The sequence below is a fragment of the Leptonychotes weddellii genome, chromosome 12 (assembly GCF_054177405.1).
Source record: "Leptonychotes weddellii isolate Sample4059 chromosome 12, ASM5417740v2, whole genome shotgun sequence".
Classification (NCBI taxonomy): Eukaryota; Metazoa; Chordata; class Mammalia; order Carnivora; family Phocidae; genus Leptonychotes; species Leptonychotes weddellii.
The window spans coordinates 16991726-17009627 of NC_138380.1; the positions used below are offsets into that span (position 1 = coordinate 16991726).

General features: G+C 38.1%; 1 protein-coding gene across 1 annotated transcript in view; it reads right to left on the minus strand.

Annotated features, from left to right (window-relative positions):
- Nucleotides 1–17902, minus strand: part of EXOC4 (exocyst complex component 4) — a 675757-nt gene that overhangs the window by 209504 nt on the left and 448351 nt on the right. The gene's annotated exons all lie outside the window — the stretch shown is intronic.

Consider the following 17902-nt stretch of genomic DNA (forward strand, 5'->3'; position numbering starts at 1 on the left):
AACCTGGTGGTGGGTATTGAGGAGGGCACATTCTGCATGGAGCACTGGGTGTTACGCACAAACAATGAATCATGGAACACTTCATCTAAAACTAATGATGCAATGTATGGGGATTAACATAAGAATAAAAAAATAATAATAATAAAAAAAAAGATATTTGTATTAATTCAATAAGGAAATAAGAATACAAGAAGCGAAGGCAGGCATGATGAACAGAAAACAAATTACAACACAAATTTAAAAGCACACCCCCAAATACTGCATATTTCTCACTGAGATCTTTATATGTGTAGACAGAAATGTTTAAAAAAAAGGGAGATTTGCATTTCCCTGATGATTAGTGATGTTGAGCAACTTTTCATATGTGTGTTGGTCATCTGTATGTCTTTTTTTTTAATTTTTTTTTAAGATTTTACTTATTTATTTGACAGGAAGAGACAGCGAGAGAGGGAACACAAGCAGGGGGAGTGAGAGAGGGAGAAGCAGGCTTCCCACTAAGCAGGGAGCCCGATGTGGAGCTCGATCCCAGGACTCCGGGATCATGACCTGAGCCACCCAGGTGCCCTGGTCATCTGTATGTCTTTGTAGAAATGTTTATTCAGGTCCTCTGTCCATTTAATAGGATTATTTGTTTTTTTTGGTTTTGAGTTGTATAAGTTCTTTATATATTTTGGATACTAACCCTTTATTGGATATGTCACTTGCAAACATCTTCTCCCATTCAGTAAGTTGTTTTTTTGTTTTCTTAATGGTTTCCTTTGCTGTGCAGATGCTTTTTATTTTGATATAATCCCAATGGTTTATTTTTGCTTTTGTTTCCCTTGTCTCAGGAGACATATCTAGAAAAATATTGCTAAGGCCAACGTCAGAGAAATTACTGCCTGTGTTCTCTTTTAGGATTTTTATGGTTTCAGGGTTCACATTTAGGTCTTTAATTCATTTTGAGTTTATTTTTGTGTAAAGTAGTCCAAGTTCATTCTTTTACATGAAACCACAAGGAGATATCACCTCACATCTATTAGAATGGCTAAAATCAAGAAGAAAAGAAACAACAAGTGTTGTCAAGGACATGAAGAAAAAGGAACACTTGTGCACTGTTAGTGGGAATGTAAATTGTACAGCCACTCTGGAAAACAGTGTGGAGTTTCCTCACAAAATTCAAAATAGTGATGCCATATGATCGATAATCCCCCTCCTGGGTATTTACCCAGGGAAAATGAAAACACTAACTCAAAAAGATATATGCACCCCTATGTTTATGCAGTATTATTTATAACAGTCAAGACATGGAAGCAACCTAAGTGTCCACCAATAGATGAATGGGTAAAGAAAATGTTGTATATATATATACGCAATGGAATATTTTTTTTAAAAGATTTTATTTATCTGAGAGAGAGTGGGGGGGAGCATAATTGGGGGGAGGGGCTGGGGGAGAGGCAGAAGCAGGATTGCCACGGAGCAGGGAGCCCAATGTGGGGTTCAATCCCAGGAAGATCATGACCTGAGATGAAGGCAGATGCTTAACTGACTAAGCCACCCAGACGCCCCTATATATATGATGAATATTACACAGCCATTAAAGGAGGATGAGGTCATGGCATGTGAGACAACATGCACGGAACTGGAAGGTATTATGCTAAGTTTCAAGTCTAACCCTAACTCTAACTGAGAAAGACAAATACCGTATAATCCACTCATAAATGGAATCTAAAAAAGATGAGTAAGCAAACAGAAAGCAGAATCAAATACAGAGAACAGACAGTTGCTGGGCGGGGGGAGGGTAACTGGGGGGGTGCAAAACAAGTGAAGGGGAGAGGGAAATACAGGCCTCAGTTATGGAATCAGTAGTCACGGGAATAAAAAGAGCATAAAGAATACAGTCAGTGATATCATAATAAGGATATAATGGATGGATGGTAGCTACACTTGTGGGGAGCATAGTTTAATGTATAATCTTGTCAAATAGCTAAGTTTTACACCTGAAACTAATGTAACACTGTGTGTCAACTATACCCAAATTAAAAAAAAAAAAGGCAGAGGGGAGAGAGAGAATAAATGATACTCTTTTAATTCATGATGATAAGTCTGGAGGTAAAGAAAGAGAACAGGAAGGGAGGTGGGGACAAAGTAGAACTTCAACCTTATTTGTAATGATTTGTTTCCTTTACTGAGAATACCGAAAGCATAGAGAGCAGAATGTTAGTAACTGTCTAAACATAGATGAGGATGCAGATGTTTGTTACGTTCTTCTTTGTACTTTTTTATACTGGCACTTCCTGCTTTGCATGGTTTTGATATGCACAGATTTCAGTTACTACCACTTAGTTAAAAACACCAGTCCCCCAGAAACAAGGTTTAAATTCCAGATACTACTTATATTAATTGTGAGTAATGGTATAAAATGAAAACTTTGCTGCTACCTCTTCAGTCCAGAAATCTCTATGTAAATAATTGATGTTCAGCATGATCAATGGATCAATCATGGTACTTCTTTCAAAGTCTGACAGTGATTGATAACTGCAATCTGTTATTCAGTTCATGTTCAGGAAGCAAAGCGTGTAGTTGTGTTGTGTCCTTGACTCCCAGTGATAAGCCCACGTGGCATTTTACAAAAATGGATAATTAAAAGACGGAACTGGCCGAAAAAGATAGAAGTACAGATAAAACAAACTAACAGTGATAACATTGGGAGTGAAATTGGAATGGAATGTAAGTGGATTTAAAGAAGAAACAGCTCGGAATGTTGACACGGTACCCCTTTAAGAGGCAAATGCAACCAGAGGGAAGGTGAACTTATCTGCCTCACCAAGGAAAGTCTTTGTGGTGAAAGGGATGAAGGCATCCCAGAGGAAGTGAGGCGGCCCAAACTGCACACTAAAGGAACTCATGAAGATATTTCATGAAACTGAAAAGCAGATCCAGACTTAAAGCAAGTATGACATTTCACCAACACCTAGAAAAGATGCTCGCTGTGTATTGTAAAGTATACAATGAAAAGAAGGTGGCAAGCACTGTTCAAACTACTCTGATGAAGATTTTAACAAATAAAACACTTCATTTATTAATGTTTCTAATGTCACAGAGTGCTAAGTATGTATTAGTTTTCTTAGTTTTTTATTTTTGGACATATTTATAACTGACAGGAAGGGAGTTTTTCACGTTTTGGCAAAAATTTGCTAAAGTTGAGAAACAATTGTGATTTTCCCCAGTGATTAAGATTGCTTTGCACGGTGATTTTTACATTTCCAGAATGCTATGCAAAGCAAGGACTGTGTTGTATTTTAAATTTTCTTCAAAAAAAAATGTAGAAGGGAAATGAGATGAAATGAAATCAAACAAAATAAAGACAAAAACTGAATGATTAACTGGGAAGATATATTTGCAACTTCTATCACAGATGAGTTAGGAAAAAAAACAATTTAGTAGAAAAAAATGATGAAGGGACGAAAAAAGACAATTCATAGTAAAAGGAATACAATGGCCATTAAACATGAGAAAAAATTCTTAACTTTGCTCATAATGAAAAAAATGAAAAGTAAACTATACTGAGATGCCTTTTTTTTATATCCATGCATTGACCAGATTCCAAAAATTTGAAAACATACTCTTTTGGCATAAGTGTGGGAAGAGGCATTCTAATGCATTTTTGATGGGAATGAAAACGGTACGATCCTTATGAAGAGCAAGTCTGCATCATCATTCAAAATTATGAATGCATTTCCTTTTGTCCCAGAAATCCCACTTGTAGGAAATTCCTCTGACAGCTGTATCTAAATATGATTACACAGATCCGTGTAGCAGTGTTTTTATAGCAAATGACAGAACTAAAAAATTCCATCATTTAGGGATTAATCAAAGCAACCGTGGTGTATCTACACATTGGAATACTGTGCCTAACCTCAATCCCCAAACGTGGAAGCTTTCGATGCACTAATGTGAACAGATCTCCAAGATAAATCGTTCAGTGAGAAATGCAAGCTGCAGATCAATGTGTATTTAGTGGTACTCATCACACTAACCTTTCTGTAAAAATTATATATCGTCATTTGTTTATTTTCTTATAAAGAAAGCCTGGGAAGACTCACAAAGAAACTAATCAAAGGGAGTTCCTGCAGGAAGCAGGGGTGGGGTGGGGTCTGGAGGAGAAGTGGGAATTAGACTTTTTTTTTTTTTTTTTAAGATTTTATTTATTTATTTGACAGAGAGAGACACAGCAAGAGAGGGAACACAAGCAGGGGGAGCGGGAGAGGGAGAAGCAGGCTTCCCACTAAGCAGGGAGCCCGATGCGGGGCTCGATCCCAGGACCCTGGGATCATGACCTGAGCCGAAGGCAGACGCTCAACTGACTGAGCCACCCAGGCGCCCCGGGAATTAGACTTTTCAATTATAACTTTTAATAATCATCTTTTATTTCTTTAAAGATCAAATTGGCTTTATTCAACAATTTATGAATCAGACAGCATCCCAGCTAGCAAAGAGAAAAGAGCTCTTATAATCATTGGATTTTTTAAAGACTGTGAATGTATTAGCTACTCAAATAACATTAAATTAGAAAATATAAAAAAATTATCTACACATACCAAAGAATGTATTTCATAAATTGCTTTCTAATTAGACCACACTTCAAGTTTCGTGTATAAATGTTCTTTAAGTTTAGCTGTTTGACCTAATAAAGAGTCTCCTTTACTTAATAAATAAATACATCATGGTTAATCTTGCATATCAGCGGCTTAATGTTCCATTAACCTTTGGGTCTGGCTGTGTGTGTGTGTACGTGTGTGTTCGCATGCGGGTGTGTGGTGGGGTGGAGGGAAGGGAGGGTTTATGTGTATAGGATTATCACAATGATAAAGTAAGCCAAAGAATGTAGGAAAGAAACCAGACATTGAAAAGCCAAGAGAAACCTCAATGAGGCTTCTTAACTGACTTTATCAACATGGAAAGGGAGTAAAGGCGTGGCCACCAAACAAAATATAATAAATCTTTAAGAAGGAGTGAACAGAAGAAGGTGGGGAAAAATGAAGAAATAAAGGTGGAGAGTTAACCATAATTTAAAAATCTCCAAATCCCACATCCTGCTGCTTTGACCCCTTCTGACTCATCTAACTCTCAGAGAAATCCCTGCCCTTCCCCACACCCCAGATGTATCTTGTTCTCTTTGGTCTGCCTCTAAAAGAAAACCACGGTTTTTAATTTGCTTATGAGTAACCACACCAAAGACCTTTTCATTTTATAATTTTCTAATATTGTGAGACTCAATCATCAGAATCCCTCCTTTTTCTTTTCAATGGGACTTAGAAAAAGAGTTTTCTGAGGAGTACTTCCTACATTTTCAAAATCTTTATCATTTGTTAGAAACACATTTTTACTAGTTAAACTGCTCCTAAACAGTGGCAGAAGGCTCTAAATTATCCACATTTTCTTTTTTTTTTCTAGTCCTTTATTTGTCCTTTACAATATGGTTATTCACACAACTTTATATTCTTTTCTTCTGCAGAGTATTATAAATTCATTTCATCCCACTAATGAACACAACATTATTCAACCAAACATCTACTAGGGAATATTAATGCTGCCCTCTGGTTTTATTATAGATAATCCTACAGTGAACATCTTCGTTTTGCTTCTGTTGAATTATTCCCCCAAGTTACCAGGAGTCGCTCCTCATTATTTTTCATGGGCGACTCTACATTTTATTTCCGCCAGATTCTCACAATGTACTGCATGGCTCCTTTTACCTAGTAAGTACTTGAAAATTGATCTGTTGAATGGGAGACAGGAGAGAGACAGTCAATGGTGTGGAGGCAAATCATCAAAAAGCTCAGTTTTTCCAACAATGCTCCTAATCAGTTCTATGGAAGTAAGAAAGCCCTGAATTTTTAACAGTGAAAAGAATCTCATTAGGAAAGAAAACACTTCACTTCAAAGTTAAGCTGGAACACAGATGGAACCCTGTCAAAAGGGTATTATCTAATCTGGTGAAGTGCTTTCCCACTAGGGATTCCCATCCTGTGAACGATGAGAAGGCAAACACAAAGCCCAGGTACATCTGTGTGTATGGAAAGGAGGAGAAGGAGACTCAAAGAAAAGGAGCTACATAATGCCACATGCAGAGCATCTAATCATAGGATTTTGAGGAACCTTATTCAAATCAGCCTCCTAAACCCAAAGCTGTAAAGTAGGATAAACCAAAAAACAAATGAAAGTAGGCAACAGATTCTCGTGGCACTTGACTGTCTAAAGCATGGATCTCATTTCCTAAATTCTAATATTGCTATTCATAAATATTTAACCAAAGGTTTTCTTTGCAGAATACCACCATCGAGGGTGCCTCCAAAAATATGTCCATAGTCAGTACCTGTATTTTAAACTTGCTCTTTCTTACAGCAAGTGTGTGGCCTTTGGAATGCATATGGAAGTACACTACCTATATGTGACCTAGTATTTTCAAAATTTTTATCTTGACTTGATTTCTGTCCAGGGAAATCGTAAACTAATTAAAATTTCACTCAAGCTTCTTAAGCTCCGTGGATAACCCAGCCTCCTCACCGCAAATTCTGTTTCATTGTAAAGCTCCATTTCTTCCATTTTATTTCAGCCCAGAATTACAGGGGCTGCCAGCTGGAAATACCCTTGAACATGGAGGGCCTATATTGTATTTTAGAAGTTGCAATGGGAGCAATGATATTTATTCATTTGAATAAAAGTAGTTACTCACAGTAAATATGTATTCCTAACATTCACACCCTAGTGAGTTTTAAAAATTCTATGGCAAACATTATCAGCAATGGGACAAGCCGATACGTACCTCCTGATAAGATAGAGAACAGTACAGCATCACTTCTCTGATATTCTTGCCAAAAATGCATAACTTGAACCCAGTCATGGGGAAACATCATCTTTCCATAAAACCAAAACACAAAATCAGAGGTGCAGATTTCAGAAAATTCACATTCCTCTGGCTTTTGGAGCACAGGAAATTCAGTCAAGTCTCTCCCGAATAGTATGTCAGTTTATTGCTAATTCCATTTTTAATGTATACATTTGAATATAATCTGTATCATACAACATATGATATACAATACACTAATTCTTTTCACTTTTGATACTTCCTAACTTTGCTCTATGTTACCACATATATGTTTTGGTATTTTTGGCTGCATAATGCACATAAAACATTCGTCTGAAAGGCTTGAGGATTTTTCTCCTGATGCCATGCACTGGAACAAGTAGAAACGTGTAGAGGAACTTACCCCTCTGACCACATACGTTCTTCAGCATCTCTCAGCATTATCGGTTCTACTAATGTACCTTCAAAGCTAGACTCTCTGCAGAGATGTACCATGCTTACCTCCACCAAGAAGGTCTGAATCTCTTCCACTACAAAATAGCTTTAAAGCCATTTAAAAAAAACTGGAACCTTCTTCCCTTCATTTTAGTCCACGGTTTCTATGTGAAAAGTTGCATGATATTTGCAGGCCTGCAGAAGCTCTGCTTAACTAGTCAAGCATACTCAAAGGTAAGTCCCCATGGCACCATACTCACCGTCTGACACTCTACCGCCTCATTTCATAATGCCACATGACACAGATATTTATAAATGCATACGTTAAAAACTTAGTTAGCAATCAGTAATGATGCACGGTTCATGACAGAGACATGGAATGAGTTACTTGTGCTTTAAAAGCCAGAATTCTGAATTTGAGTTTTCTGAAATCTGCACCTTTGATTCTGTGTTTTGGTTTTACGGCACGAATGCAAACGAAAGCAGTAAAAACCCCCCCACCGCATGAGCAACACGGGCGTTACAAAGAGAAAATAAAACCACAGTGCCCCCCAAATCCAGGAAGTAGAAAGAATCTTTGGACACACAGAGAATGGAATACTGAGGGCCAAATGCAGAACTTTTCTGCAGAAATCTGGGGCCATGGGAAATGACGCCAAGCAGCACTGATAACAGTCTTGCATACTGATGACCCTGTGCTGCACTTGATTCTAAGAGGAATAGTAGACTTTTATGAGAGCACAGTATGCTCAAAATCTCTGCCACGCTTGATTTGTATGAAAAACGGCAACGTATAACCCATAATAAAACCCATTCCCAGGCATGAGCTTATCCTTGCACAAAGAACTGTAACCAGTTAGATGGCGTACTAAGGTAAGTGGGCCTTCGGAATCAAACCCCAGTTGAGACCACACAAAAGGCCAGAAACAGCTCAGTGCACACAAAGAAGCTGCCCGGCAAGCATGACTCCTTTAAGACATATTTCGTACGCACTCACTTATTCTCAGATGTGACATTTAAAGCACAGAACAAACTAAAACAACTTGGGGCAAAAAAAGAAAGAACGAAAGAATGAAAGAACGAAAGAACGAAAGAAAGAAGCCTCACAGGAATTGATCGGAGATATATTCAACTTACTTGGATTATCTGACTCAAAAAAAGATCATTTGGAAATGATTTACAAGGGACTCATTCAGAAACAGTAGCAACAGGCATATTTCAGACCATAAATCAGTGGAACATGAAAACCGAAGAAAAATCCATAAAGGTTAATGCACTTTGGAGCGCATTTGCCTCTTAATTCATGGGAGTAAGTCATCGGCACATCAGGAAGAGGCTCCCCCAACAGTCCGTAATTGTTCATGCTGAGTCTAACTACTATCTGTGCCTTTTGTATATAAAGATTTTCTGGGTAAAAGTGCAAAATAAGCTCATCATTGCAGAGCCCAATCATGTCCTCAGCCCATATCCCTAGGAGACAATTTGCTGAACTAATGAAATAAAGAGGGATTTGGGTGCTCTTATTTGTAATGAGTAAAATTCATGACTAGCACTACAGGAAAAAAAAGAGGTAAAAATCATTAAGTAAAGGGAGAAAAGAAAATTATCTACAAAATTTGAACTCTGCAGGCTTGTAAACAAATTTAACTTTAAAAAATCTTACCGTGAGTACACTGTAAGTGATTTGTGACTGCATTTAAGTGTTCCCTCCAGACTGAAAAGCACTTTAGGTAAAATGAAGTAAGCCTCTTTAAAATGACAGCTGTTTAAATTTTTTAAGCATATAATTTGGAAATTGAAGTAATTCAAACTCTAACCCTTAATATCAAGCAATCTTCTTTTTTAATGAAAAAAATGCATATAAAGAAATTAATAAGGGCTACTGATCTAAAACTCTGAGGCAAAATGGTAATTCCGCTTTGCCAATCGGCCTGGAATGCTGTTTTTAATCCCTTCTACTTATTTATAGTCAAGAAACTTCTCCTTTGTGTGTATATATATATATTTTACAAAAGATAAGGCTGTCTGAAAAATTTTCAAGAACAATAGCAACTTACTACTAAATGTCTATCATATCACCTGGAAACTTACATGTAATGTATTCAACATGTTATATTTTAGGGGTTCTGTATCAGTTTGGCTTTAGATATTCTAATGCAAGACACAGGGGAATCTGGCAAATCTTCTATCTATTGCTGTCAGTAGGAGCTCCATTAATAATTGCTTATATCCATTCAGCTCTTACCATGTCCTGATTGAAGAGCTTTATATGGATTCTTTTATGCAATTCTCACAATAACTCTATGAGGTCTGCACTATTGCTGTCTGCATTTTACATACAATGAAACTGAGCAAGTGAAAAAAATATTAGCTGACAGTTACATTGTGCTCATAACATGCCTGAACTGTTTGAAGCAACCACTATGCTTTGCTTCACTTCTTCCTTACGATGCTACAAAGAGTACTTTTATAATTGCTATTTGGAAGAAGAAATGAAGGCATAGAAAGAGTAAGGACTTTCCCAAGGTCATAGAGCTACTAAGTGATGGGGCCAAAACTTGAACTTGGGTGGTTTGGCTCCAGAGGCCATGCTGGACTTAACCGTCACTCTATACAATGTACTCTTCTAAAACTGCTGCCTCCCAAATGTTCACCCTGAGGGTTAGGACTCTTGAAGGGAGCTGGTAAGGGGAAGACAATCAACAGAAGTCCACGTGAAAAGCCCTAGAATGTGCTGATATAGTGGAAGCTTGTGCGGACTGAGAGAACCTTAATGTTGCTAAATACAAATATTTGGATATACATAGAAAAGACCAAATTATTTCTCTTGAAATACAGTTTAGTCTTATGTCCAGCCCTGACTTCCTCCCTCAAGATCCTGATCTGTATTTTTAATGTTAGATATTTCAACTGGATGTCCTTTTGACAATTCAAACTATCTCTAAAATGGAACTCTTCATAGCTGCCCTCCCACTATTATTTCATTTCTCTCCCTCTATGTTCTCTTTTTTTGGTACTATCCTTATTCTGGTTACCCCAGTGCAAACTTAATCATCTTTCATTTCTTCCTCTCTTATTTTCAGCCTTGCTACTCAGGAAAGCAGCTTCCAGGCTTAGAGGCATTCTCTTTGTATGATCTCTTATGGTCATGCATTTATTCATGTGTCCATTTCTTCATTTATTTAGGCAAGTATTTGCGGAGTGCCTACCTTATGTCCGGTAGTGTTCTAGGTTCTAAAGCATCCACAGTGAAAGAATCATGCCCCGGGGACCATCACTGACACAACTAGGATAGGAATGGTGCTCCCTCAAGTAGTTTTGTGCTGGAGGCCTGGACAGACATTTCCGTGCCTCCAATTGTTAACATCCAGCACCATAATTCAGGCTTTTATTAAATTAGATGATGTAGATGATGTAGATGGATGGTATATAAGGCAATTTCTTTTCCAGGCCTTCCTAAAACAATTTCCCAACTGGTGTCTCCATCTTTAGTCCCTTTAGTCCCTTCTTCGTCCAACTGATCTAACGTATAGCTGTTATAGTAGTCTAAGGCACTTCCTATCTAACTGCAGCTTCCTCAGTGTGCCCTACTCCCTCTTGCTTCCAGGTCTTTGCCCATGCTGGTCCATCTGCTAGAACGCTTCCCTCTGTACCCTTTCCCCCCAACAGTCCCTTGGCCTACAGCCACTAGCTTAACTACTACTTCCAGGAGGCCTTGCCCCTTGAGTCTATTTCGAATGCCCTTCCACTTTGCCCCTACAGTACCGTACGTCTACAGAATATTCCTGCTGAGGTGTCTGTAGTCCCTGCTAGTTTCTAAACATCCAGAGGAGAGGGAATGTGTCTTGTTTATTGTAGTCAGTGTTTAGTGCCCAGCAGGTATCAAGAAATAAGTCCAATGTATTTGTACTTCTACTCACCAGCAAACTTTGCTTTCTGTGTATTTTTTGCATTAAAAAAAAAAAAAATCCCATGGCTTTTCCCATGATGTCTTTGTGGTCTACTTTTAGTACAATCCATTTTCTAAACTGTGGTATATAAGCTAGAGTGGAGGCTTGAGAAGCTGTCATTTTTGCTACAACCTTCCTTCAAGGGCCAATTCAAAGCAACTCACTCATAAAGTTTTCCCTGATCTTTTTTTTTTTTAAAGAATCTCTATGCCCATTGTGGGGCTTGAACTCACAATCCCGAGATCAAGAGTTGCATGCTCTACTGACTGAACCAGCTAGGCCCTCCCCCACCCCAATCTCTCTCAACTACTTTATTAATTTGAAATAGTTTACTTCATTACATAGTGTTAGTTCCTTTCTCCCTATTTATTTTCTCGCTCCTATTAGAATTAAGCTCCTTCAGAGCAGCAACTGTGCTTTGTACATTTTTGAATCATACTTGAAGCACTTAACCCTATGTCAAGTATAGTAGACACAGTTAATGTTTTAAAGAAATGGTAGTATTATGTTTCTAACACAACTTACTTAGGTTTTATCTTGAAAGGCCAGTGGTTTGTTTTTTTTTTTAAGATTTTATTTTTAGAGAGAGAAAGAGTACTAGTGTGGGGAGGGGCGGAGAGAATCTCAAGCTGACTCCACACTGAGGTGGAGCCTGACATGGGGCTCGATCTCACAACTGTGAGATCATGACTTGAGTTGAAATCAAGAGTTGGATGCTTAACCGACTGAGCCACGCAGGTGCCCCTAAAAGCCAGCGCTTTTTAAAAGGATTACAATGCATAGATTATTATAAGGCTATGTTCTGGGGATTAAGTATGGCTGGCCAAAAAAGTAAAAAAAAGAAAAAAAAAAAGAACAGAGTGAAAGAAAAAAGAGAAGATTGTGAAGATAAATGATGTATGCATTATGTTAAATTACTATTTTTTAGGCATTTTAAGGCAACCTATTAGCAAATCAAAACCTGTTTACATTCCTGGTAAAACACGAAATTTAGTGAACCTGGCCTAATTCAGTGAATACTCCTTGGGCATCACTGACGGAAGTCAGAGACTGAAACGCATTTCATGTGTCAAAAACATGAGTTGTAAGCCTGCTGGGATAAAATTACACTATCTGTTTGTTGGGAGAAACAGGCTGGCCACTTGGTTCTCTCCTTCACTATTCCTGAAAAGGATGATTTCATTACATTTAATAAATGAATGTTTTGGAAAACTCAGTTTGAATTATCTCTAATGAGCCTATTTGGCAGCTAAGCTTGTTCCTGAACTTAGCTTATGATGATTTCTTATCCCACTCTTGTTGTTTATTATCACTTGCAACAATGCTCACAAAGTTATTTTCCATAATGGCTCGAAGTTCTCCTCAAATTTACCTCCCACAGAGCTCTTTCCTATTTGGAAGAGAGTTTCTGCTTTCTGGAGTCTCCTCTTGGCCATCTACTGTCCCATCACACTCTCGAGAGGCTTTCAATATCACACAATGAGGTGGAGTAACAGCAACTTAACACTGATCACTTTTAAGCCATCTTAGCTGCCATTCTGTATGGTCCTACTTTCCCTCCAGGAGCCTCAGACTCATGTCCTTCTTTATAGTTAATTTCATCAATAGGTCCACTTACTGGTAGGAATTAAAGACTTTATAGTTCCTACCATTCTGTTTCATTCAAGTTTTTATATCCTTGGGAAGGCTAAATCAGTGTTAAAAATTCTGCTAACAAAGCTGAGCAGCAGAAAAGTATAGATAATTACATTTGTACGTGGAATAATACAGAAAAAAAAAATAGCCTCCTGCTAGCTGATTACTTGTAGGTGAATATCTATCAATCATATACGCATTAAAATGATGGAATACACAACATTTCCAAAGAAAAACTAGAGCCTATTGAAGAATTCCGATTACAATATGACTGATATTCCTCTGGATTCTATTGATGACAAATACCTAAAACACACAGAAGACAAAACATCTGCCCACAAGTCAGTGTCTGCAATCAGGTCACTCTGCTCAGTGAATTTACACTCTTGGGCTGACTGTTGCTACTAATTACAGCTGAATATGCAAGACACAGAAAAAGCCTACAGAAAGAACTTCAAACATAAAAAAAAGAAAAATCAATGTAATCCTGGTTTCATCTGAGAAGTGTTTCCTATTTTCAAAGCAATGGAAAAAAAAAGGTAAGGAATATATGCTTTATCGCAGCACACAAAGGAAGTATATCTTAATGGAAAAAATTATTCCAGAAAACTATCTGGTCTCATATAAAACCTGTGAAAAAATTTCTAGCTCATCAGACAGCCAGTTTTTTTTCTGGACAGTTTATTTTCAATATGGTAGTTTACATAAAATTGCCCATTTTTATGAAGTCAACAATGTAAAATTATGGCCATAGGCATGATAGCCAAGAGGCACAAGAGTTAGTTTTGCATATAACAACTATATATTCAGGTTGTCACTTACTTATTAATACCTTTTGGTCATTTTTCCCACATGCATATTTTGTTTGATCAGCTGTATATGTAACAAGCTTCTCTGGCACAGGAGGTTTTCATGTACTCTCTCTCCTTTTAAAAAGTATGCAGCAGGGGCGCCTGGGTGGCTCAGTTGGTTAAGCGACTGCCTTCGGCTCAGGTCATGATCCTGGAGTCCTGGGATCCAGTCCCGCATCGGGCTCCCTGCTCGGCAGGGAGTCTGCTTCTCCCTCTGACCCTCCCCCTCTCATGCTCTCTCTCTCTCTCTCAAATAAATAAATAAAATCTTTAAAAAAAAGTATGCAGCAGCATACGTTCTAATCTTTGTTTTTGACAAATTTTTGGCAATAATCATTCATGCAAGTTCCCAGCAACAATCTGAAATACGATAATTAAAAAACATTTAATTAATTAATTAATTCAACTAACATTTACTGACCATGTATAAGCCATGCCCTACAAGTTAGGGATGAAAAGTCCTGTAAGTCAAGAGGAAAGAGATGATCTCTCTTATCTACAGCACATGTTAGCACTTACAAAGGACTTTCACATACTTGAACCTCACAGCTTTGGGGGCTGTTTTGACAGTGATAGTTCTTTCCATTTTACAAATGAAGAAATTGCAGTTCAGACAAGATAAGTAATTTGCTGAAGGTCACACTGCTATCAAGTTTTAAGACTGTGTCTTGAACCTAGATCTGGCTCCTAATTAGTTCACCATTCTTTCCTCTGTACCATATCCCAAACTGGCAGAGCCCATATGCATAGAAATTCAGAAGAAAGCAAACTATATGGTCACAGATTCAATGATTATAGAAAATTTCCCAATGTGCTCATTTCCAAAGATGGAAAGGCATATTTTTCATAATGAAGTTTTAGATATTTTGGTAGTTTAAAAAACATTGGGAAAGTCAAATGCATACGACTGTGTTGGAAAAATGAGTGGGCAAAATGCATGCATAAAAAAGAGTGAGGTGACAGCCCCTCCTTGCTGGTGTGTCTGCCTCTACAGGAAGGATCATAGGGTGTGTTATGACCTGACACCAATGCCAAACACAGGCCCGAGCAGCTGGGAGAGATGTGGAATTTTATAAGACTCAATCACAATGTTAGGCCAAGTACAAAATCTGCATCTTTTGCCTCTTAGTTCAACGTTCTATTCTTCAATGACAAAAGTGAAAGAGTAATTAGACTATGTGGGTTTCTCTTTAACCTGGTTGGCCATTTCTTCTAACAGCACAATTACCCTGCTAATGAGATTACATTTGGTTTAACTAGAGGATTATTTCACAGCAGAGCCCTGCTGACTCCAGTTCCCAAAGGCCCCATCGTTCTGTAGATGCGCCCATCTAATATTCGTTTGTCTTAATGAAAGCCAGACGTAAAAATTGGGCCTGCACAGTTGCGAAAAACACAAGGGCTTTTGTTTAGACTGAAAAAGAGCCTCATTTAGTCCATCTGAATCTTCCTAATACCCAGTGAAATATTTATTAATGAGTATCAGCACAGCAACCCAGAAAGTCTTATTTGCATTAATTTAAACCATAAATAATTGAAGGTAGATTTCGTTCCTTGAGTCATGGATTCAGAAAAAATCCGCAATTGCATGCTGCATAAAAAGAGACCATTAGCAAAGTAAAATGTATTAGAAGTTGAGGGTGGTAGATATTTTGCCTACCCTTGGACTACATGGATCATTCCTCAACATAGAATTCATTATCCTGCTTTTAGTCACTTCTGTAGAGGTGACAGGACGGGACAGTAATTTTTTCTAATTTTTGTCAGTCAGGATTGTAGGGAATCTATCTGTGCTGTTCATCAGGTTGGACCAGAAATCAGTGACTAGATCTGGGTATCTACGTATTCACTCACACAACAAACATTAAGTGTGCTAACTATATGTCAGGTACCACTTTGTAAGAATAAAAAATAGACAAAACATAGTACTTGCTCTTAAGAGAACTCAGGCTAAAGCAACGTTGAATCCAAACCACAATCCACGCCCTGTTAGTGGTCATGAAACAAAATTAAAAAGTTGCAATCAGCATTGAGAGAGACAGGGAGGTGGAGGGGGACTTGGTAATTTGTTTACATACCTTATCCCCCAACAGGACTTAAATTCTTTGAGGGTAGGATACTGGTCAGCTTTATCAGTGCCTTCCCCTCAGTGCCTGGCATAGACACTCAATGTAAGTCTCCTGTCCCCAGTGGTAAGTTAAGGCCGCTTTGAAAATGGCCATGCTATAAACCAGCTACCTGAGGGTGGCGTTTAGCTGAACCTATATGAGGAAAATATATATTCATTTGCTGTTGGCCAGTGTTCATGGTCGTTTTATACTTTCATCTTCTCTATCCATGACAATTTGAGCTAACTTCCCTTGTGCAAGCTCTAATCAACTCACAATTCAAAGTCTCTACCTTTACGAAGTATGGAGAAATTACAAAGCGTATTGTTGCTAAGACAAACTGTGCCTCTTATTGTCTGGGCATACACTGGTGTAGGGGGAGGGAAGTAGGCCTGTTGATTATTCATGAAGAGCGAATATAACACACTCAACCAACAAGAGGATATCAGCATGAGGGGATGCTAGTAAATAATGTGTAGCTCAGAGCCAAAAAGAAGAAAATCATTGCCAAATACAGTCCATGCCTCTCATCTCATTGCTCACCTTGGAAATGAGCACAGGGGTAAATAGCATTGTTAAGAAAGTTATAACGAGTGAAGAGAGAGTCACCTTCATGCTCTCAAGTCACGCCAGCCCCACATGCCAAGTCTTCATCCTCTGCACTCACTGTGGTACGGTATCTAGTGGGTGTCTGTCATGCAGGTCGTGACTCTTGGCCCCTGGCATATGACAGTTCTTGTTTTCATCTGAAGAAAGATGGGCTTGATCAACTTTGACCACAAGGCCGAGCCATTCTATTTCCCAAGGTAATTTATGTATGTTTCAATACTGGAAAGGAACAAAAGCATATGATGCTCTTAAAATTTGTGTATCTTGACTTGAGAAGTTACCCGTGCTTGACACTTTGTAGTGCTGTTACCAGAGAACAGAAGACACCTGCCTGTTAGGTGTCTATACTGGGAAAGTTTAATCAGATGTCAACACTGTTACTTGGGTCCCCTAAACCTGGAAAGCAATGACCAGGGGATGTCAGTGAAATGTTTCCATGAACAAACTTTCTTTGACTATTGTTCTAAGACTGCCTGAACTTTTGAAACAAAAGACAGAAAACTGTATCATCAGAGGCTTGAACTTCAGTGCAGGAATATTACTTAATAGGATGACTATTACTTAATACTGTCTTATGAGGAAAATAAAAGGGACGTTATTAAAACAAATCAGCACAACTTTTCTTCTTGGAGTTGTGACTTTTTCATTCACGGCATCAAAAAGACAATCAAAGTGATTATTTTAGGTCTTGGGAGGAAGCAGGAAGAGTCCCCTCCTCTTTGGTCAATTCTCTAGACGGGGCTGTCATAAAAATGCAGAAGGAATCATAATAATTGGAAACTGGATCATTGAAGGATATATTTATTTTCAAATGTACAAGCTGTCTATACATCTACCTATGTAATCTAAATATGATTTTAAGAGAATCCCAAAGGGATGAAAACAAAATAATAATAATCATAATGTTTCAAATTTGTCATCAGAATGAATCACTTTCATAGCCATTACCTAATTTAATGCCACCAACATCTTACAGTGCTACACTGGGACTGTTATCTGTGGAAGTAATGTGTCTGACTCTAAGTATAAATTCAGAGAGGGAGGAAAGAATACAGGGATGAACAGATGGATGGATGGATGGAGATAAAGTACATTGCAAAAAGCTATAGTTAACCATACGATCCAGCAATTGCACTACTGGGTATTTACCCCAAAGATACAAATGTAGGGATCCGAAGGGGTACGTGCACCCCGATGTTTATAGCAGCAATGTCCACAATAGCCAAACTGTGGAAAGAGCCAAGATGTCCATCGACAGATGAATGGATAAAGAAGATGTGGTATATATATACAATGGAATATCATGCAGCCATCAAAAGGAATGAGATCTTGTCATTTGTAATGACGTGGATGGAACTGGAGGGTGTTATGCTGAGCGAAATAAGTCAATCAGAGAAAGACATGTATCATATGACCTCACTGATATGAGGAATTCTTAATTTCAGGAAACAAACTGAGGGTTGC